This window comes from Lolium rigidum, chromosome 4 (genome assembly GCF_022539505.1).
Source record: "Lolium rigidum isolate FL_2022 chromosome 4, APGP_CSIRO_Lrig_0.1, whole genome shotgun sequence".
Taxonomy (NCBI): domain Eukaryota; kingdom Viridiplantae; phylum Streptophyta; class Magnoliopsida; order Poales; family Poaceae; genus Lolium; species Lolium rigidum.
Window position 1 is genome coordinate 158,650,242 of NC_061511.1, and position 25,530 is coordinate 158,675,771.

Below are 25,530 nucleotides of genomic sequence, written 5' to 3' on the forward strand. Positions count from 1 at the left end.
GGGTGTTAGAGCATCTCCAGCCGCGTTCCCCAAACGGCACCGGATCGAGCGTTTGGGGCCGTGTTTTGTTCGTGCCGCATTTGGGGGACGTCGCTCCCCAACCGCGTCCCCCAAACGCCGCCCCAAACTTTTTTAAACATTAAAATACTTTTTTTTTTGCATTTTTATTTCAATATATAGAAGAAACATTCCACAAACTAATACATATTTCGGAACATGGTTTACACAAACTAAGACATGGTTTGGAACATGGTTTGCACAAATTAATACATAGTTGAACCATGGTTAACACAAATTAAAACATTGGAAAATGAGAAAACCTAACTAGTGTTGGCATCGCAGATTTCGTGTGTTCGCTGCCAAGAAAGAACACTCCCAAGCACTCCCAGTCACCCAAACTGGAAAATCCAGCTGGTGATGATAGCCATGTTGGTCCTTTTGAGGAAGAACATTGCGGTGACCCTGCATACCACTGCATGTTGTAGTATGCCAGTCGTTGATATAATATTCACGAAGTACCATTCCGCAAATATTACATCCCTCAGAGTAGTACAACAGAACATAGCAGGGTCCATAACTCATTCATTGATTATTACAACTATCATACACATGTCATCTTGGAGCCCCTCTTGGGTCCTAAGAGGAATACTCCTGGGTTCGAGGCGAACCCAACTTATCTTACAATACCAGAGTCTCATTAAACTAAACATTTATTTCATCGAGTAGCTAAATACTAAGAGTTCGGGCTGCTCGGTTACTACTACTATCGGTTATCTCTAGGCTTGATCTCCTCCGGAAGCCTCCCCGGATCCGTAGACTATGAGATAGTCTACGCCTTCAACTCCTCCTGAGAGGTCTGGTTCCTCATAGCCGATGATCTCGGCTCCTTCATTGCTGTCGTAGTCCTCCTCCAGACGATTCAGACAATCTAAGCATGGGATTTAAGAGTGGTATGAGTACGAGCGTACTCAACAAGTTCATTATAGATAAGAGGTGTTTAATGCACTAGCTACGATATTAGACCGGAAAGCCTAATACCAATGCAAGTTTTGATAAACATTTCTTCAAGAGATTGCTTTTATTTCAAAGAGCTATGTCCGTCGGCCTTCACCGGTTTACTAGAACTTCATGGAGCTCCTTTCCGGCCGCGTTCGCAGTTCCTCAATCCCGGAACAGGGAGTGACAGTCACGATTCTTTACACTCTGCGAGAGGTGTGTTGCTTTACCCATAAGAGATCTTAACCTTGGTGCCAACCGGGCAGCTTTCCCGTCCACACTTCCTTCGGTGTGAGGCCCGGTATAAGGTCTAGCCAATCATGTTCGTCCGCTACCTCGAACACCCACCCTTTGTTGCATGCCCCGACCCTGGGTCCACGTCGGTCCCATTATTCCTGTAGATTTCAAGGTGGACCCCGACCACGACAACAGTGCTGGGCTCTACCATACACTCCTACGCCGGTAGGCTGCAACCCATCCTAGACCGCAATACCGTGGGGACTTAGGACTCCCCAGCCTCACCATCTTGCTCCTTCGGGCGACAAGTGTACTACGGACTATGCCGTGGGGACTTAGGACTCCCCAGCCTCACCAGCTTGCCCCCTTGGATTACAAGTGTACTACGGTAAAGCGCATCCGTTGATGAACGAGAGGTGGAAACACTTTCGACTACTCCGTCCCACTCCGCATCTTATGGTTAACACGGGTATTACGGCACAAGAATCACTGGCGACATTTGTTGTTTAATCCTAGATGGATATAAACCCGTGCAATGGAACCTCCACCATATCAACACAATCCATGGTTCCATTGCCCACCACACAATCATATTCATAGTTATGAAAATAGTGGTTTTGATTTTTATGCAATAGTGATAACCATAATACTTTGCAAGTAATATGATAGAAATACTCAAATGGCATGAGCAAGTGATGAACTTGCCTGAACACTGCAAAGTTTTGCAGTTGGAAGGTGTGGACTGACCCTTGTCCTCTGTTTCTGAAAATAGCATCATTGTCCGATAAGGGCAATGGTTAAAGAGGCAATTATGCATGATTCCATTTTTAGGGTTTGTTCCCCCCTTCCGATGTCGTTATTATTTCATGTAAGAGGTTAATACTAAGAATAATTTGGGGATACTTGATTTAAAGTAAAATACAACCTTGAAATGTTGTCAAGGTGTTTTTAAAGTACAAATGCATTAATTGACTTATTTTCATTATTGAAAATAATTTGTGTGATTTAAATCATTATTTAAATCATCAAATTAAGACTTATTCTTTTTTGTCTTCAAAAATTCTCTTTGATATTTTATTTAGATAGAGAATTTTATGCTGATTAATGTTCATATTTTTACTTATTTTTTTAGAGCTGTATTTTATTTTATAAAATTCTTGGAAATTCTCATTTAAATGGGTATTTTGGAAATGTCCAAAATACCCCTCGGACCCACACTGTCGGGCGGCCGAGCTGGTTAGGTTGGACCAGCCCGGTGGGCTCGGTCCAACCGACCCGGTCGCTTCGTCGTCCCCCTCACTCTCGAACCCTAATCCCCTACTCGCTCTGGCGACGCGCGCGTCGCCGCCCCCTTTGCCGAATTGTTCCGGTCGACTCCGGCCATCGCCGCCGGCGAGATGCGGCGCATCTGATCCGCCGTTCGACGGCGCTTCAGATCCACCGCGCCGATATGTGCTTCGCCGCTTCCTCGACGCATCCCCATCGCCTGCCGCTCGCTGCCGTGGTGTCTTTGCGGCGAGTTCGTCGCCGCCGACGCTCCTGGTGCCGAGGCCGTGTGCCTCGCCGTGCCTGCGCTGGAGCCTCCGTGCTTCGGCGACCGCCTGGCTTGGCCATGGCTTGGCGCTGCCGTGGCCAGGCTGTGCCGCCGTACCGCCATGGTGACGCCGTAGTGCTCCGCTCCAGGTATGTGCGCCGCCATCCTTTTCCTTCTTCCTTCTCTACTCGCTAGTTCATCCTCCTCTCCTGTTCTCTTCTCCCTTGCGTCTGGCTCGACTACTGGCCTCATTCCCCATGTGGAGATGTTGGCCGTGCCGATGCTGCTGCTGCGGCTTGCTAGCTTGTGCGCTGTCTTGCTATGCTTGTGTGACTTGTCTTGCTGCTGTGCATCTGCCATGGTTCTAGCTTGCTGCGTTGTGCTGTTCTTGCTCAATTGCTTACTGTTGCAACTCATGAACCATTGCTTATGAGCATGCTGTGGTGCTCTGTGTAATTTTAGTGACTCCTGCTGATTCTCTGTATAATATTCCTTTCCTGTATATGCCATGGATTGCCCTTGGCTTGATCATTCTGTGATGATCCTTGCCTTTGGCAAGTGCCAGTGCTCCAGATGTGCTATAGTATGTGCTCTAATTCCTGGACATGCTCAATTGAGCCTAACTGTTGCATTAACAACTCCATCACTTGATGGAGTGCTTCAGATACAATTATAAAGCTCTATTCACCTATCTGTGATGCAATTGTTCAATTATATGGTTAATTTAATTATCTGGGCCTTGTGATGATACTATGCTTGGCTATAGTGATCTGTAGCAAAAGTAAATGATGCTTTGATGATCAATTGATCATTACTTACTTGTGAGCTAGTGTGTGCTCCTCTCTGTGACTCACTGGTGTTCACCAGTGCTGTTTGTGCTTCATACAGGCTTAACCTGGTGTGTACTGTTGTTGGCTTGCAACTGCTGTTGCTTGTAGTGATCCATTGGATCACTGCAAAGCCTTGGTGCTTTGATTTGTTTGTTTAGTTCACTTATCTGTATTTGCCTGAATTATACTGAAGTGGATAAGTGATGTGAGCTGCTTTGCAGTTGTGATCATCCAATTAATTATGACGAGGCTAGATGGATGCCAACACTCGGTTGTGTACCCTAGCCCTCTACTGAATCCAAATGGATAATGATGTGTGGGTTCTTGTCTTGGTTGTAGGTTGAGGTAGCCACGGCAGTGACTCGTGATGCTTGTCAAGGGTAGCTCCCTTCTTACGTGGCTTGCTCTTGTTGGTAATTGCTTGCTGGATTTGAACAAGCTGCTCACCGGCTTGATCCAATACTTGGACTTCCAGGTGGCTTTTGATGTTGAGAAATTATATAGACAAAGATTTGTCTATTGTCCGATGGCCTAGCTAGCTCGTAGGTGCTTAGTGTGTGGGTTAGGCTAACTATGAATTCATTCTTGGCTGGATTCCTTTAGTTATGCATCGATTTGCATAACCGATGTTCCCATAGGATGATTACCTAGTGGTCTTACCCATATTTGCTTGCACCAATCGGCTTTGTAGCCAGATGATGACACAAACAGGGTATTCTACCCTTCTGTGCTCCTGTGATGCATTGTATGCTTATTTATGAGCAAAACTTGGTTTTGCTCAGGTTGATTTGGTTTATACCTCACTCCAGCTCCTAGAAATAGTGTGTTGGTGTAGAGGTTTTGCTTCTGGTGGTTTGCTTGACTTGCCCTGCTCCTCCTTGTGGCTTGTGATTCTTGGTTTGGTTCAGTGGTGAGTTTGGACAGATTGAACAGCACTGGCTGTTCTTCTTGTTCTAGCTGTTCTTGGTGTTCTTGGTGACTTACCCTGTTGCTTGTCGATGGCTGAACAAGTGACTAGGGTTTTGGCTGTGAAAAGTATTTATATGGCCAGCCATTGCATCTCTGGTCGACGACACCACCTTCCCCTTTGGGTGACTCACTGTGTGTGTGTGCTGCATGCACACAACCCTGTGAGCAGGCTGTGTGTGTTGTACAGCATGCACACATGCAGTGTGAGCTGCCTGTGTGTGTGTGTGCACCTGATACTCTGAACTTGGCTTGGAGATGATCAGCTCGGCAGAGCTGATCCATATCCCCAATTTTTCCTTTCTTTCTAACCTGCCAAGTGGCTATGCCACTTGGCTTAATTCTTGTCTTGCTTTGTTTTGTGCAGGGAATCAACAATTGATCAAAGTGGATATGGAGTTCATCAAATCCAAGATCAAGTGAAGATGATCTTGTAGTATTTAGGATAGGATCCATCCTTGTACTTTTCTTTTTATTTTCTTTTATTTTCCAATTTCACCAATTCTTGTAATGTGTTGTAAAATTCATTTATTCCCATTATGAATAATGTAAAGACAATGTATCTTGTGTGTTAATCAATAAATCTCAAGGTTTTCTCTAATGAGCTTGTCTTATTGTTTAAATTATTCATAATGTGCTTTATGTATTATTTACTTAATGAATTTCCTCACAATTCAACCTGTTTAGGGTAATTATTTAATATTTGAGTTTGAAATTCATAATCAACTTTGGTTTGAATTCAACCATGCTACTTAATTTAAAATTCAATCATGCAACTTATGTTTGATGCAAACTCTCCCTCTCTTCTCGAAACCCTAGTTTAGTTAGAGAAGAGCAAGTTTGTCGCACTCTCGAAACCCTAACCCCGTAAGGTGTCGAGAGAGAAACTTGTTCCCCTTCAATGCAGTTTTTGTTAAAAAGCGCGAAATTTCCCCAGAATTTACTATGCAATGCACATCCCTTTCTAAAATCTACCCCTCGATCGTCTCTAAACCTGGGATATTACAGCCTTTCCCCCTTAAAGAAAACTTCGTCCCGAAGTTGTGGTTGTAATACCTGAACAGTTCGGGGTATGTTTTCCTCAGATCTTCCTCTTTTTCCCAGGTGGCTTCCCTCTCGGGGTGATGCTTCCATTGTATCTTGCAATACTTGATCGCTTTATTTCTGAGTTGTTTCCAGCTCTCCTCAAGAATCTTGGCTGGCTTCTCGATGTATGTCAAGTCTGGTTGTAACTCGAGCTCATCATGTGATATTGGTTCATCTGGGGTCTTCAAACACTTTCTGAGTTGTGACACATGGAACACGTTGTGAACCTGAGATAACCTTCCCGGTAGTTCCAATTCAAAGGCTAACCCTCGGTTTTGACTCAATATCTTAAAAGGTCCTATATATCTAGGACTGAGTTGTCCTTTTACTCCAAACCTCTGGAGTCCTTTCATCGGGCTTACCTTAAGATAAACCATGTCTCCAACTCGTGGCTCCCATGTCCTCCTCTTCTGATCGGCATAACTCTTTTGCCGACTTTGGGCTATCTTGAGCCTGTCTCTGATAATGTCAATGATTTGTTGTTTTTCCTTGACATAATCAGAGTTGAACTCTTTGCTTGCTCCGGCTTCATACCAACATATCGGTGATCTACACTTTCTTCCATACAGAGCTTCAAATGGTGCCATCTTGATGCTGCTTTGATAGCTATTATTGTATGAAAACTCGCTAGTGGTAAGTGCTCCTCCCATGATCCTCCGAAGTCTAGGGCACAAGCCCTAAGCATATCCTCTAAGATCTGGTTGGTTCTCTCGGTTTGTCCACTCGTCCGGGGATGATAAGCGGTACTATAGTCCAACTTGGATCCTAAAGCTTCGTGTAGTTGCTTCCAGAATGCTGATGTGAACACGGATCCTCGATCCGATACGATCTTCTTAGGCACTCCATGCTTACTCACGATCTCTTTGATGTAAAGATCGATGAGTTTCTCTCCTTTATCCTGCTGGTTTACCGCTAAGAAGTGGGCGCTCTTCGTCAACCGGTCCACGATTACCCATATCATGTCCTTCTTTTTATTAGTCATGGGTAGTCCGGTGATGAAATCCATCCCTATTTCTTCCCATTTCCACTCCGGAATAGGTAAAGGTTGTAACTTCCCTGCCGGACTCGGTGTTCAGCCTTCACTCTGCGGCAGGTATGGCATTCTGCCACATATTGTGCTATCTCCCTCTTCATGTTATTCCACCGAATAGTTCCTTTAAGTCCATGTACATCTTTGTACTTCCCGGATGTATTGAATATGGTGTTTGATGAGCTTCCCGGAGTATTACTTCCTTAATTTCAGCAATATCCGGAACGCAAATTCTTTTCTGGAACCATAATGCTCCAGACTCTCCGCGATGAAATTCTGATGGTCTTCCTTCATCTATTCTTCTCATCTCCTCAACGATGAATGGATCGTCCATTTGACCCATCATTATCTCATTCTTCAGGTTGACATTAAGCTCATCGGCTACTTGCAACGCCGATAATCCTTCATGGGCTTCTTTCTCCCAAAGTTGTATTTGGGCTTGGCTTATTTCCTTCCTCAACTCCGGTGATATTTCTTGTTCCACTCCTCCGGTGCTCTTCCTACTCAGGGCATCTGCTACAACATTAGCCTTCCCTGGTGTGTAATTGATTGTCAGATCATAATCCTTGATCAATTCTAGCCATCTTTTCTGCCTCATTGTAATATCCCAGGATTTGGGGTTACAAAAAGAGAGAATAGAGAAGTGTGCATTGCATTCATGCATAGAAAATCCGGGGAATTTTCGCGCTTTCGTTTAAAACTGGCAAAGTGATCGAGGTTTCTCTTGCATCGGTGGAATTGAGTTAGTCATCGATGTGAGTGCGATAAATCTCGACAAGCTTAAGCTTTTAAGACAATTGAAATATCAAAGATGGGTAAGACAAATACTTCAACTTGATAGTCATCAAAAGTTAAATTGAACCTCATATTGGAAATTTGAATTGAAAGAGCAATTTACATTTATTGTGGTATTTAATAATACTAAATTAAGGAATTAAACTATTAAGAACCATAGAATTCTTGGAATACCAAAATGGGGAAAACTCAAATTTCCAATATTATCATATAGAACAATGTTCCATAATACAAGTTATGATTAAACAATAGGGATTAAAGACAAGTAAATAAAAATAGGAACTAAATATTACAAATAATAAATACTCATATGAGTAATCTTGCAACAATTATCAAAGTATCACCATTCACAAATGAATACAATTACTAACAAGGAAATTAGAGCTTTATTGATTGACACACAATTATACAATGTCTTTACAAAAGAATAGTGAAAAATGAATATAAAATACAAGTACACAGATAATAAAAGTAAATCAGATCTTAAACTAAGTCTTGAAGATTGCTATCTTCAGCATTTCTCGTTTAACTTGATCACCTGCAAAACAAACAAAGATAACACAAATGAAAAGTAAAGCCAAGTGGCTGGAAAAAAATGGAAAAGGAAGATCTTTCTTGGCCGATCTGATCCACAAGGAGATACACTCAGTCACGTCCAGCAGCCATGCAGGCTAACAGCACAGTCACCATTTGCATGTGTGTGTTGTCCACCCAGGACACTCCTTGGGCAGGGTATTAAAGCCATGCCGTGTTGTTCAAAACACTCTAGGAGCATACCATTTTTCACAGCCGACGTTCTACACAAAGAACCAAGAACATGTCTCAGTTCTTTTGTCCAAAACACTGAAACGTCCTAGAATTCAAACCAGAGAATTCCAACAGCCAAATCAAATCATAAACCAGAAGCTGAAGCAAGAAGATCATGGTGACATAGCTGGATCTAGGAGGAGAAGAACAAGTTCGAGGAGGAGAAGCTCATCAAGATCAGAAGCTAAACAAGATCAAAACACACTTTTTATAGGAGCTGGAGTGAGGTATAAATCTCACACTTGAAACAGATCATACATGAACTCTTTCCAGCAAAGCATATAGATAGACAAGTAAATCGGGGAAAGCATCAAACATCAATGTTTGAATGTTTTTATCATCACTTGGTATTGAACTAAATAAACCCGGCAACTTAAACAGAGCAGAATAAAAAGATACCAAGCCAGCTCAGCATCCAGCCGTATGCATAGTTACAAAGAATAAACACACAGCAAGAAGCAAAAGTGACTAGCACCAGATTATTTCACAACTACAAAAGCTATCAAGTTTAACCCAGCTTTAAAACACCATCAGACTTGGGTTAAGACAAAGGCATCATATTTTAACCCATAAGATTTTTCTACATCTTTCACATGTTTTGATAGCACTACAGTGGCAATCAGAGAGATCACCTACTGCAATACCATCCAAATACATCAAGCCCACAAGTAAGCCATGTCCTGGAAATGGTCAAGCACCCACGTTGCATGAGCACATCAATCAGGGGAAAAAAAGGAAATAATACACAGACAACCAATCCAACTACCCTTCCACCAGATTCTATCTAGGAGGATTGGAGGGATTATTGTTTTCTCTCAGTCTTGAATAGAAGTGCTATTCAAATTCATCACAGAGAACTGAAGGCACAAGCAGTATTTGTTCTGATCAAATAAATTGTGCCTCGACCTTTGCATCATAGGCCGGGCCCAAGATATCAAGCTCAACATCCGTTCTTATCAGCAATAGATAGAAAGAAATATGCATGAGAGAAGGGAGCTAGATCACCTAGCTATAGCTAGTGATCCCCGGTAGAACCAGGGAGCTCTTAACCTAACCACATACAGAGAGGATAGCAAGGTCCCTGTGAGTAAGCCAACAACTAAATCATGTCCAGGAATAATCAAGTATCTACTTTGCTTAGCACATAAAAGTATCTGTTACATAACACATGGTAATAATCAGTGGATCAATGAAGCATCTTGATCCAATAGCCAAGCCATTTTGAATCAGCATACTAGCCACAAGCATACATCAAGTAAATTATTCAGCAACACATAAATTAGATTAACATTTAACAAGCTTCGGAGAATTGCTTGGGGTCCAGGAAATGCTACGAGGCCAACCAAGAAATCTCCAAGAAAAGCCATAATCAAATCAATCATTTATTTGCCACCCAGCCAACCGAGTATCATGATATTGCCAAGCAACACAAGTACCAACCATGAATTGCTTCTCCAGGCATAATTGAGCTCAATAAGGATTTAATAATAGCAGAACTGAACTTCTTCAATTAACAATACCATGTATATGCAGCAGCTAGTAGTTGCAGGTTTCATCTTAAGCACATAATGTAATACAACACACTAGAATCAGCACCTGGACCGACAAATTTACAAGTCATACAGACACGAGAATGGCACTCACAAGCATATGCAATAATCGAGCCAAGCACACACAAGCTCATGGCCAATAAATTCATCGTTTTAGAGCAGACAGAGAGAGAGGGAGAAAGGGGAATAGCTCACAGTGGTTCGGGCGAATAGAGGAAGAGGTCGATGCCGGGGTTGCGCCTACAACATCGTCCAGCCGGCGTCGAGAACGAAGTAGCCGCCACGCCACCAGTTCACCGCAGTAGGCGTCGAGGCGGTGGGTGGCAGCAGCAACTCCTATGGCGGAGCCACGCGCGAGAGCGAGAGAGCATCCAGGTGGTGGGGGCCGACGGCGAATATCTTGTCGGGGCGGCGCCGACAGACGGCAACGCCAGGAGCGGCCGGCGATGACCAGATAGACATGAGGCGGAGCTAGGGTTCCGGGGTCGGGGGTGACCGCCGGAGACCTCCGGCGCCAAATCAAGCGAGGGGGTCTTGCGTACAAGAGAAGGCGGAGCAGGGCCGACCAGCAACGGCACCGAGAATCGGCCGGCGACGGCCGTAATAGGAGGCGGCTAGGGTTCACGCGAGGGGCGCCCGGGCGTGGGCGACAGGGGCACCGCGGCGAGGGAGTTCTGGTGGACAAGAAGGAGGAAGGCGGCGAGGCCTCATGGGCGAGCGGCGGCGCCGGAGTCGGCCAGCAGCTGGCCGGGCGGTGGCGGCCGGAGCAGCATAGGCGCCATCGCCAGGAAGGGAGCGAGGCCTCGTGTACGAGTGCAGGTGAGCGAGGAAGCGTGGGGATCGGGTTGGGTTAGACCCAACCGACTCGGGCCATTGGGCCAAACCCAACAAGCCATTTGGTCTATATTTTATTTCTAGGAAATTTTACCATTTAAAAAGAAGTTAATTACATAACAACCAATAAATAAAAGTGGGTAACAGAAAATTACCTTAATAATAATAATATTAAAAAAATACTTTAAAGTTAAAGGAACAATAACTAGAAGTTTTCTCTAAATTTTAAAAGGCCTAATTTAAAATCCTAAACTAATAAGACCTAAATACTAAACATATAATTATATGGTTTCTATTCTTCACATAAATAAAATATTACTTTGCATTGAAATGCCATATAAAACAACAAATAATTATTGATGATTGTGTTTAACCAGATGACAATCCTAACTAATCATTACTTCAATTATTAATTCAAAACCCTAAACCCTAATAGTATTATCATATTTTATTAAGTCTTTTGACATAATATAATGTTAAATCTATTATCATTTTTATTTCAAAGTAATTAATCACTTTAACTCCGTTACCAATTATTGTTTTAGGAATTATATCACAAATAGGAAAACTTAGTTCAATTATGAAATCACAACTTCATAATTTCATGAGAATCATAAACCCTAAATCCTTTTTAAAACCCTAATTCTGTTATTTTATGTGAAACCTAATTTACTTCTAACCCTAAACCCTTAGAATGATAAAGTATGATCATGTTAAATTCCTTTGACTTATAGATCCATAATTAGCAACTAAGTACTTGTTCTTGTTTCCATAAAATAATAGACGCCATAGAACTAATAAATTGGTAGTTTAAGTGTTCATACTAAATGTAATCTAGTTAATCAAGTAAGTTCAACCAAGTGTAAACCCTAGTTACTATTACCAAAGCCATCATCCTTAATTAACCATGCTTAGCATCACACCATTGTGATGAACCCTAATAGTAACCATGACTGATGTTTACCTTACATACCATACTCCACTAAACCCTACTAGTGTTGGATACTTATCAACCATCCTATTTAGGAGCCAATTATTCCTTACTTAATAGAATCAACAGTAAAATCTAGACCACCTCAACCCTAATTGATATACTTCTTATTACTTAAGAAGTATGTTCTTCGAAAGTTATTCTTTTGAAGAAAATAAGGAATCATCATCAACCCTTCTTATAAGGACCTATAAACCCTAGCTAGCTATTATCAACAAGATGAACCAGTCTTGATAGAAACCTTGTATGAATAATTGTTTAGGATGCCTATGCTTAACTCCATCTTACCAGCCCTAGGTGTTGATGAATCCAACATTGTTGGGATCCATCTAATACTTACTCCAGAAACTAAATGAAACCATAGTCAACCATAGAACCCCACCAACCTAATTATCATACTTGTTCTTTATTAAAGAACATGTTCTTCAAAAGTTATTCTTTCGAAGTACATGATAATTAATCATTAACCATGCCATATAGTGCTAAAACCCAACCACTATTCATTACATGTTAGGATTATACCATATGTTATTGTTGTGTGCTACTAGTGTTATTAATATGATATATTACAACACCTGTTTATGATAACAAGCAACCAATTCTTAATAAGAACCTTGTTTGTGAATCACTCTAAAAGTGCAACACACCCTGAACTAATCATTACCACTCACTAATCCTAAATCATCGGGGTTAGGTCACGCTTAGAGCGATTGCATCTCATACTTATGCATTCTTGCATCCTTGCCAATCTTTTAAACATCGTCCTTACCGGACGATGATGCTATTTCAGAATTTGGAAGTTATTGCGTAACTGAAGACCTTGCCCGCATAATCTTGCGGTCAAGAAAGGCAAGTTCATCGCTTGCTCATGTCATTTGATTATTTCTATCAAATTACTTGCAAAGTACTATGATTATCACTATTGCATAAAAACCAAAAACACTACGTTCATAACTATGAATATGACTATGTGGTTGGCAATGGAACCATGGATTGTGTTGATATGGTGGAGGTTCCATTGCAAGGGTTAATATCCATCTAGGATTAACAACAAATGTCGTCCAATGATTCTTGTGCCGTAATATCCGTGTTAACCATAAGATCCGGAGTGGGACGGAGTAGTCAAAAGTGTTTCCACCTCTCGTTCATCAACGGATGCGCTTTACCGTAGACACTTGTATCCGTCGGGGCAAGCGGTTGGCTGGGGAAGCCTTAAGTCCCCACGGCATAGTCCGTAGACACTTGTCGCTCGAAGAACAAGCGGTTGGTCGGGGAAGCCTTAAGTCCCCACGGTATTGCGGTCTATGATGGGTTGCAGCCACCGGCGTAGGAGTGTATGGTAGAGCCCAAGCACTCGTTGTCGTGGTCGGGGTCCACCTTGAAATCTACAGGAATAATGGGACCGACGTGGACCCAGGGTCGGCGCATGCAACAACGGGTGGGTGTTCGAGGTAGCGGAGGAACATGATTGGCTAGACCTTATACCGGGCCTCACACCATAGGAAGTGTGGACAGGTTGCGCGCCCGGTTGGCACCAAGGTTAAGATCTCTTATGGGTAAAGCAACACACCTCTGCGAGTGTAAAGAACCGTGACCTGTCACTCCTCGTTCCGGGATATGGAACTGCGAACGCGGCCGGAAAGGAGCTCCATGAAGTTCTAGTAAACCGGTGAAGGCTGACGGACATAGTTCTTCCGAATAAAATCAACCTTTTGAAGAAATGGTTATGAAAACTTGCATTGGTATTAGACTTTCTGGTTTAATGCCGTAGCTAGTGCATTAAACACCTCTTTCCTATAATGAACTTGTTGAGTACGCTCGTACTCATCCCACTCTTAAATCCCCTGCTTAGATATGGAGGCCACGAAGGAGGATCTTCAGTGCAACTCGAAGACCGAGGAAATCAACAACTACTTCAAGGGACATGAACCTGTCAGAGGAGTCAAACACCACATCCAACAAGAAGACAACCTAGATTAGCAGTAGAAGGAACTAGCTTCCTGAACTTAGCTCCTATTTAGCTAGAATCTACTCATAGCATCTGTAGTTAGTTAAATACTCTACAAATAGAGTTCGTGCTAGGATTAGACTACGAGTCGTTCTCCTGGAGTTTATTTGCAGTTTTACCTCATTGTAAAGTAGGAGGCTGTGCTGATCTTCTGTAACAGAGTCCGTATGTAATTCTATAGACATGCCTTGGACCCGCATATGTTTCTGTTGTACCACTCTGAGCGATATAATACTAGTGGGACAGTGTTTCATTGGTATTATATCAGACTTGCATACTACACCATGCAGTGGTATGCCGGGTCACCACAAGCTTGGTATCAGAGCAAATGCTTTGACCTAGGATTAAAACCCTTTAAATGAGACCTATAGGATTGGTAGTGTCTACAGGAAGTTGTCTTAGATAAACCAAATATTTCTTATGACTTGAGATGGATATTCACTTGAGAATAATCCTGACACACTTGAGTCAAAATTTCCTACCTATCTTTCCTAAGTGAAGTTAGTTAACTAATCCCAAGTATGTAGTATACCATTAAGCCCTTAAAACAATAGATGAGTAGCCCACAGTTGGTATACAATACATGGTAGTCCAAAGAGAGGATACAACTATAAGGAAGATATCCTAGGGGAAGATGTGTACTAACACATGTTATAATTAAATAAGAATTACTCAGACCTGTACTAGAAGTAATATCAAGTGATGATAATCATTAAGATATCCTAATAGAAGATGTAGATCCAGACAAGTAATGGGTAAGTAAAATCTATCCAAACTTGTGAAACAGTTGCTAGTAAGTGATAACTATGAGTTATATGAGGTAGTATAGACCATGATGAGTCAATCATGGGAAGTAAGGAAGAGAAATAGAAATAAATCATGTCTACTTACAGAGTAGAGTTGTTAATCATATATGATTCACCTGAGAATCATTATGTGATGAACTAGAGCATCATAAAAATTTAGGAGAAGTACAATAAGAAGCCAGTTGTTCAACAATAGTGCAAGGATTGTGTCCCAAATCCATGGGAAGTGTGCCAAGCACATCATGACCATATAATTATGGTAGAAACACTTGGAAGTATTGGAGCTATATTCCAATAGTTATGTATTCAGAGTAACTATATTAGAACTAGAGGTATCATACAAAATAGTCCTCAATAGCACTTATATATGGTATAATACTAAGTTAAGTAGTACATCCAAAGAAAATTAGGTTAACCTTAACTATCCTAGACCACTTTGTTTCAAGTTTATCTCATTGCAATTGTGCAATTCAGGTAAATGTCAAGACAAATAGTAGAGTCCCCTATATTCGTGCTAAGTATCACGATATAAACCTATCTTATGTGGTGTTATATACTACACATCTCAGCCTGATGTTTAGAGATGTCATACTCAACTATTATATTCAGGCTTATGATGATGTGTATTATAAGCACAAAGCTGAATCTTCTTGGATTTTATTGGATTTTCATTGTTTGACTAGCTAGATCCATACATGAAGTTTGACTTTGATATGCAAATGCATGTTGCAATATCAAGTCCTTACTTGGTGCTATAGATCTAGAGGGTAATGGTAAACATGTGAGGAAGTGACGAATTTTGGAAGATTCCGAAGACAAGATGAAGGTTCATCAGATAAAAGAAACAAAGTGTGGGAAGCAACCACAATATTCGGAAGAAAGTACCAATCAAAACTCATAACTAGCCTCAACAAAGGAGTACTTCAGTACATTAGAAGCATGAAGGTGAGAAATCTAGTAATTATGGTGAAGCTCAAGCAGATCCATAATTAATATAGAAGAGGGAATGCATGGGAAATCACTTAGGATACTATATTCATAGTGTCAGCTAGTGGTTTTCTTGCAACAATAAACCCTCGAAAAAGGAAGATGACCTATGAAACCATAGCAGATATAAGAAGACCATAGTTGATATTAGAAGACCACAATTGGTATAGGATCAATACTGCAAGATAAAGTAGAAGTTGTCCCAACCAAATTGATCAGAACCTATAATAGAATCCATTTATAGATAACAAATAGCTACAATTGGTATCAAGTAGTCCACCATTGGATTATTTGTACCAAGAAATTGTGATCAAATAAAAACTTTGTTAGCCAAATAACACTGACCTATAATCATTTAGTCGAAGGATTCATATTGGATGTCCACAAATTAAGTGGATACACCATAGATATTCTTCGTGAGACCTTAGAAGAATACAAACCATAAACTAGAACCTAGACCAATATTCTGATCATAAGTCCAATGGTTGGAAGAAAAGGAGTTGAAGACCATAAGAAAATTCTAAGGGGTAGAGTAAAGATTGAGTTGGATATACAAGTACTCAATACTTTAAGCTAGATCGAAGCGAAGGTCCGAATCGAGAGGAAGTTCGATCTTATTTTCATAAGATTGTTGAACATTACTTTCAAAAGGATGTCGGACCGTAAGCTGAGGTTTATACCTTGAGGAAGTAAGAAGTGGACTATAACTTGAGAAAGTGAGTAATATTTACTCGAAGTCCGTGAAGCTCAAGTAAGCCAAGTTTAATGAAGTTGGACGAAGGAAATACCGTAGACCATTAAAGCCCAAGATGGTCAAAGAATGAAGAAGATTGAACATACCAATATCAAAGACTAATAGAATGATTCCTTTCATGGAATCTAAAGAACACAAAATAGGTATAGGTATCAACCATAAACCATGATTGGAGGGACTAAATGAGTCTAATCCATTCTTAGAGGAATAAACCACCATGATCATTTCCATGTTAAGTACCTTACTTAGTACCATTATTGCAGTTTTGGTAGTAAGGGAAAACAAAGACCTATTTACCAATTAGGAGTATGTTATCAAACTAGTCTTCAGTTCAGACTAGCAGCATCAGAAGAAGTCTTAACCATTGAATCTTCAATGAGAAAGGAAACAAGCTTATAGAGTTGGAAGAAATCAATGAATCAAAGTAAGAACCATGGTTCAGAGACAAACCCTAATGGATTCCAGGAAGAATCTGGACAAGGGATATATTCAATTATATCCAGTGACATTACCACGGAGTTCAAGAAAAGATGTAGTCTCTACAAGTCAGATCCACACTCCGAAACGTGAGAGAGATCAAACTTCGAGGACGAAGTTTAGTTTAAGGGGTAGAGACTGTAATATCCCAGGATTTGGGGTTACAAAAAGAGAGAATAGAGAAGTGTGCATTGCATTCATGCATAGAAAATCCGGGAAATTTTCGCGCTTTCGTTTAAAACTGGCAAAGTGATCGAGGTTTCTCTTGCATCGGTGGAATTGAGTTAGTCATCGATGTGAGTGCGATAAATCTCGACAAGCTTAAGCTTTTAAGACAATTGAAATATCAAAGATGGGTAAGACAAATACTTCAACTTGATAGTCATCAAAAGTTAAATTGAACCTCATATTGGAAATTTGAATTGAAAGAGCAATTTACATTTATTGTGGTATTTAATAATACTAAATTAAGGAATTAAACTATTAAGAACCATAGAATTCTTGGAATACCAAAATGGGGAAAACTCAAATTTCCAATATTATCATATAGAACAATGTTCCATAATACAAGTTATGATTAAACAATAGGGATTAAAGACAAGTAAATAAAAATAGGAACTAAATATTACAAATAATAAATACTCATATGAGTAATCTTGCAACAATTATCAAAGTATCACCATTCACAAATGAATACAATTACTAACAAGGAAATTAGAGCTTTATTGATTGACACACAATTATACAATGTCTTTACAAAAGAATAGTGAAAAATGAATATAAAATACAAGTACACAGATAATAAAAGTAAATCAGATCTTAAACTAAGTCTTGAAGATTGCTATCTTCAGCATTTCTCGTTTAACTTGATCACCTGCAAAACAAACAAAGATAACACAAATGAAAAGTAAAGCCAAGTGGCTGGAAAAAAATGGAAAAGGAAGATCTTTCTTGGCCGATCCGATCCACAAGGAGATGCACTCAGTCACGTCCAGCGAGCCATGCGAGGCTAACAAAGACACAGTCACCATTTGCATGTGTGTGTTGTCCACCCAGGACACTCCTTGGGCAGGGTATTAAAGCCATGCCGTGTTGTTCAAAACACTCTAGGAGCATACCATTTTTCACAGCCGACGTTCTACACAAAGAACCAAGAACATGTCTCAATTCTTTTGTCCAAAACACTGAAACGTCCTAGAATTCAAACCAGAGAATTCCAACAGCCAAATCAAATCATAAACCAGAAGCTGAAGCAAGAAGATCATGGTGACATAGCTGGATCTAGGAGGAGAAGAACAAGTTCGAGGAGGAGAAGCTCATCAAGATCAGAAGCTAAACAAGATCAAAACACACTTTTATAGGAGCTGGAGTGAGGTATAAATCTCACACTTGAAACAGATCATACATGAACTCTTTCCAGCAAAGCATATAGATAGACAAGTAAATCGGGGGAAAGCATCAAACATCAATGTTTGAATGTTTTTATCATCACTTGGTATTGAACTAAATAAACCTGGCAACTTAAACAGAGCAGAATAAAAAGATACCAAGCCAGCTCAGCATCCAGCCGTATGCATAGTTACAAAGAATAAACACACAGCAAGAAGCAAAAGTGACTAGCACCAGATTATTTCACAACTACAAAAGCTATCAAGTTTAACCCAGTTTAAAACACCATCAGACTTGGGTTAAGACAAAGGCATCATATTTTAACCCATAAGATTTTTCTACATCTTTCACATGTTTTGATAGCACTACAGTGGCAATCAGAGAGATCACCTACTGCAATACCATCCAAATACATCAAGCCCACAAGTAAGCCATGTCCTGGAAATGGTCAAGCACCCACTTTGCATGAGCACATCAATCAGGGGGAAAAAAGGAAATAATACACAGACAACCAATCCAACTACCCTTCCACCAGATTCTATCTAGGAGGATTGGAGGGATTATTGTTTTCTCTCAGTCTTGAATAGAAGTGCTATTCAAATTCATCACGAGAACCGAAGGCACAAGCGGTATCTGTTCTGATCAAATAAATTGTGCCTCAGCCTTTGCATCATAGGTCGGGCCCAAGATATCAAGCTCAACATCTGTTCTTATCAGCAATAGATAGAAAGAAATATGCATGAGAGAAGGGAGCTAGATCATCTAGCTATAGCTAGTGATCCCTGGTAGAACCAGGAGCTCTTAACCTAACCACATACAGAGAGGATAGCAAGGTCCCTGTGAGTAAGCCAACAAATAAATCATGTCCAAGAATAATCAAGTATCTACTTTGCTTAGCACATAAAAGTATCTGTTACATAACACATGGTAATAATCAGTGGATCAATGAAGCATCTTGATCCAATAGCCAAGCCATTTTGAATCAGCATACTAGCCACAAGCATACATCAAGTAAATTATTCAGCAACACATAAATTAGATTAACATTTAACAAGCTTCAGAGAATTGCTTGGGGTCCAGGAAATGCTCTGAGGCCAACCAAGAAATCTCCAAGAAAAGCCATAATCAAATCAATCATTTATTTGCCACCCAGCCAACCAGTATCATGATATTGCCAAGCAACACAAGTACCAACCATGAATTGCTTCTCCAACATAATTGAGCTCAATAAGGATTTAATAATAGCAGAACTGAACTTCTTCAGTTAACAATACCATGTATATGCAGCAGCTAGTAGTTGCAGGTTTCATCTTAAGCACATAATGTAATACAACACACTAGAATCAGCACTGGACTGACAAATTTACAAGTCATACAGCACAGGAATGGCACTCACCAGCATATGCAATAATCAGGCCAAGCACACACAAGCTCATGGCCAATAAATTCATCGTTTTAGAGCAGACAGAGAGAGAGGGAGAAAGGGGAATAGCTCACAGTGGTTCGGGCGAATAGAGGAAGAGGTCGACGCCGGGGTTGCGCCTACAACATCGTCCAGCCGGCGTCGAGAACGAAGTAGCCGCCACGCCACCAGTTCACCGCAGTAGGCGTCGAGGCGGTGGGTGGCAGCAGCAACTCCTATGGCGGAGCCACGCGCAGGAGCAGAGAGCATCCAGGTGGTGGGGGCCGACGGCGAATATCTTGTCGGGGCGGCGCCGACAGACGGCAACGCCAGGAGCGGCCGGCGATGACCAGATAGACATGAGGCGGAGCTAGGGTTCCGGGGTCGGGGGTGACCGCTGGAGACCTCCAGCGCCAAATCAAGCGAGGGGGTCTTGCGTACAAGAGAAGGCGGAGCAGGGCCGACCAGCAACGGCACCAGAATCGGCCGGCGACGGCCGTAATAGGAGGCGGCTAGGGTTCACAGAGGGGCGCCTGGGCGTGGGCGACAGGGGCACCGCGGCGAGGGAGTTCTGGTGGACAAGAAGGAGGAAGGCGGCGAGGCCTCATGGGCGAGCGGCGACGCCGGAGTCGGCCAGCAGCTGGCCGGGGGGTGGCGGCCGGAGCAGCATAGGCGCCATCGCCAGGAAGGGAGCGAGGCCTCGTGTACGAGTGCGGGTGAGCGAGGAAGCGTGGGGATCGGGTTGGGTTAGACCCAACCGACTCGGGCCATTGGGCCAAACCCAACAAGCCATTTGGTCTATATTTTCTTTCTAGGAAATTTTACCATTTAAAAAGAAGTTAATTACATAACAACCAATAAATAAAAGTGGGTAACGTGAAAATTACCTTAATAATAATAATATTAAAAAATACTTTAAAGTTAAAGGAACAATAACTAGAAGTTTTCTCTAAATTTTAAAAGGCCTAATTTAAAATCCTAAACTAATAAGACCTAAATACTAAACATATAATTATATGGTTTCTATTCTTCACATAAATAAAATATTACTTTGCATTGAAATGCCATATAAAACAACAAATAATTATTGATGATTGTGTTTAACCGAGATGACAATCCTAACTAATCATTACTTCAATTATTAATTCAAAACCCTAAACCCTAATAGTATTATCATATTTTATTAAGTCTTTTGACATAATATAATGTTAAATCTATTATCATTTTTATTTCAAAGTAATTAATCACTTTAACTCCGTTACCAATTATTGTTTTAGGAATTATATCACAAATAGGAAAACTTAGTTCAATTATGAAATCACAACTTCATAATTTCATGAGAATCATAAACCCTAAATCCTTTTTAAAACCCTAACTCTGTTATTTTATGTGAAACCTAATTTACTTCTAACCCTAAACCCTTAGAATGATAAAGTATGATCATGTTAAATTCCTTTGACTTATAGATCCATAATTAGCAACTAAGTACTTGTTCTTGTTTCCATAAAATAATAGACGCCATAGAACTAATAAATTGGTAGTTTAAGTGTTCATACTAAATGTAATCTAGTTAATCAAGTAAGTTCAACCAAGTGTAAACCCTAGTTACTATTACCAAAGCCATCATCCTTAATTAACCATGCTTAGCATCACACCATTGTGATGAACCCTAATAGTAACCATGACTGATGTTTACCTTACATACCATACTCCACTAAACCCTACTAGTGTTGGATACTTATCAACCATCCTATTTAGGAGCCAATTATTCCTTACTTAATAGAATCAACAGTAAAATCTAGACCACCTCAACCCTAATTGATATACTTCTTATTACTTAAGAAGTATGTTCTTCGAAAGTTATTCTTTTGAAGAAAATAAGGAATCATCATCAACCCTTCTTATAAGGACCTATAAACCCTAGCTAGCTATTATCAACAAGATGAACCAGTCTTGATAGAAACCTTGTATGAATAATTGTTTAGGATGCCTATGCTTAACTCCATCTTACCAGCCCTAGGTGTTGATGAATCCAACATTGTTGGGATCCATCTAATACTTACTCCAGAAACTAAATGAAACCATAGTCAACCATAGAACCCCACCAACCTAATTATCATACTTGTTCTTTATTAAAGAACATGTTCTTCAAAAGTTATTCTTTCGAAGTACATGATAATTAATCATTAACCATGCCATATAGTGCTAAAACCCAACCACTATTCATTACATGTTAGGATTATACCAAATGTTATTGTTGTGTGCTACTAGTGTTATTAATATGATATATTACAGCACCTGTTTATGATAACAAACAACCAATTCTTAATAAGAACCTTGTTTGTGAATCACTCTAAAAGTGCAACACACCCTGAACTAATCATTACCACTCACTAATCCTAAATCATCGGGGTTAGGTCACGCTTAGAGCGATTGCATCTCATACTTATGCATTCTTGCATCCTTGCCAATCTTTTAAACATCGTCCTTACCGGACGATGATGCTATTTCAGAATTTGGAAGTTATTGCGTAACGAAGACCTTGCCTGCATAATCTTGCAGTCAAGAAAGGCAAGTTCATCGCTTGCTCATGTCATTTGATTATTTCTATCAAATTACTTGCAAAGTACTATGATTATCACTATTGCATAAAAACCAAAAACACTACGTTCATAACTATGAATATGACTATGTGGTTGGCAATGGAACCATGGATTGTGTTGATATGGTGGAGGTTCCATTGCAAGGGTTAATATCCATCTAGGATTAACAACAAATGTCGTCCAATGATTCTTGTGCCGTAATATCCGTGTTAACCATAAGATCCGGAGTGGGACGGAGTAGTCAAAAGTGTTTCCACCTCTCGTTCATCAACGGATGCGCTTTACCGTAGACACTTGTATCTGTCAGGGCAAGCGGTTGGCTGGGGAAGCCTTAAGTCCCCACGGCATAGTCCGTAGACACTTGTCGCTCGAAGAACAAGCGGTTGGTCGGGGAAGCCTTAAGTCCCCACGGTATTGCGGTCTATGATGGGTTGCAGCCACCGGCGTAGGAGTGTATGGTAGAGCCCAGCAGATCGTTGTCGTGGTCGGGGTCCACCTTGAAATCTACAGGAATAATGGGACCGACGTGGACCCAGGGTCGGCGCATGCAACAACGGGTGGGTGTTCGAGGTAGCGGAGGAACATGATTGGCTAGACCTTATACCGGGCCTCACACCATAGGAAGTGTGGACAGGTTGCGCGCCCGGTTGGCACCAAGGTTAAGATCTCTTATGGGTAAAGCAACACACCTCTGCAGAGTGTAAAGAACCGTGACTCGTCACTCCTCGTTCCGGGATATGGAACTCGCGAACGCGGCCGGAAAGGAGCTCCATGAAGTTCTAGTAAACCGGTGAAGGGTGACGGACATAGTTCTTCTGAATAAAATCAACCTTTTGAAGAAATGGTTATGAAAACTTGCATTGGTATTAGACTTTCTGGTTTAATGCCGTAGCTAGTGCATTAAACACCTCTTTCCTATAATGAACTTGTTGAGTACGCTCGTACTCATCCCACTCTTAAATCCCTGCTTAGATATGGAGGCCACGAAGGAGGATCTTCAGTGCAACTCGAAGACCGAGGAAATCAACAACTACTTCAAGGGACATGAACCTGTCAGAGGAGTCAAACACCACATCCAACAAGAAGAGAACCTAGATTAGCAATAGAAGGAACTAGCTTCCTGAACTTAGCTCGTATTTAGCTAGAATCTACTCATAGCCTCTGTAGTTAGTTAAATACTCTACAAATAGAGTTCGTGCTAGGATTAGACTACGAGTCGTTCTCCTGGAGTTTATTTGCAGTTTTACCTCATTGTAAAGTAGGAGGTCTGTGCTGATCTTCTCGTAACGAGTCTGTATGTAATTCTATAGACATGCCTTGGACCCGCATATGTTTCTGTTGTACCACTCTGAGCGATATAATACTAGTGGAACAGTGTTTCATTGGTATTATATCAGACTTGCATACTACACCATGCAGTGGTATGCCGGGTCACCACACTCATGTTGAGTTCCTTCTGAGTGAAGAAATATTTGAGACTCTTGTGATCTGTATAGAGCTCACACTTAGCTCCATAGAGAAAATGTCTCCAAGTTTTGAGTGCAAATACGACTGCTGCTAATTCCAAGTCATGTGTTGGATAATTCACTTCATGAGGTCTGAGTTGTCTCGATCCATAAGATATCACTTTTCGATCTTGCATGAGTACGCAACCCAATCCATATTTGGATGCGTCACAGTACACGGTGTAATCCTTGCCAACTTCCGGAACTGCTAACACCGGTGCCGTGGTGAGTTTCTCCTTCAGAGTTTGAAAACTCTTCTCACACTCCTTTGACCACACAAATGGTGTGTTGTTTCTTAACAACTTTGTCATTGGTCCTGCTATCTTGGAGAATCCTTCAATGAATCTCCGATAATATCCTGCCATTCCTAGGAATCCTCGGATTTCCTTGACAGTTTTGGGTGCTTCCCATTCTAGAACCGCTGCTACCTTACTCGGGTTAACAGCTATTCCATCTTTACTAATGACATGACCAAGAAATTCCACTTGATCTAGCCAAAATTCACACTTACTAAGTTTGGCATAGAGTTGATGTTCCCTTAGTGTTTGCAACACTAACCTCAAATGTTCAGCATGTTCAGCCTTGTTCTTAGAATATATCAGGATATCATCGATAAATACGATGACAAACTTGTCTAGATATGGCATGAATATCTTATTCATGAGATTCATGAATATTGTCTGGGGCATTGGTCAATCCAAAAGGTACTACAAGGTATTCATGGTGTCCATATCTTGAGACAAAGGCAGTTTTCGGAACGTCTTCCTTCTTGATCTTTATCTGGTGATAACCGGATCTTAGATCAATCTTGGAAAAGACTCCCGCGCCTCTAACCTGATCAAATAGATCTTGTATTCTTGGAAGTGGATACTTGTTCTTGATTGTGACGTTGTTCAGATTCCTGTAGTCTCCGCACATCCTTCTTCCTCCATCTCTTTTATCCACGAAGATCACAGGTGATCCCCATGGTGAAACACTCTCTTGAATGAATCCCTTTTGTTCCAAGTCATCCAATTGCTCCTTAAGTTCTTTCAACTCCTTGGGCCCCATCTTATATGGTGCTTTGGCAATCGGAGTTGTTCTCGGAATTAGGTCGATAGTGAATTCTATCTCCCTATCCGGTGGCATACCGGGTAATTCCGCGAGGAAACACATCCTGGAATTCATTTACTACGGGTATATCTTCTAACTTCACCTCCTTCATGCTGTTCAGCTGTAGCTCAACTTCAATTTGTGTATGTTTGTCGCCTTGGTAGATCATTCTGCTTCCATCGGGACTTTTCAATGACACCGTTTTGTTCACACAGTCGATCAATGCTCCATTAGCTTCTAACCAGTTCATACCAAGAATGACATCAATATCCTTCATTGGTAAAATGAACAGGTCCGCGTCAAACGCGCACTTATTGATCATAATGACTTGTTTTTGTTTGGCATGGGTTACTACTATCGTTCCCCCCGTAGAAAGTATGGTTATGGGTGTATCTAACTTAGTGCAACTAATCCCATGTTTGATGATGAATTGTTGAGAAATGAATGATGTAGTTGCACCAGTATCAAAAAGTACTTTACCAGGATGAGTGAGTATCTGGAGCGTACCTATCACCGCCTGGTCAGAGTTGACCACCTCCTCTAGACTGGTACAGTTCAGCTTGCCGAAGGGCTTCTTATTCTTCCAGTTCCCTCCGGTGTTTCCTCCTCGACCTCCACCTCCTCCAGACTGACCTCCTCCAGTGTTTCTCTTGGGGCAGTCCTTCAGCATGTGCCCCTCCTGGCGACAACCAAAGCATATAATCCTTGGTTTCTTGCAATCCTTGGCGAAATGCCCTGTGAGTCCACAACTCCTGCAAACGCTTTGATTTGCAGTCTGAAATGCCTGATTCTTCCTACTACCGTAGTAGTAGTAGTAGTAGTAGTAGTAGTAGTAGTAGTAGTAGTAGTAG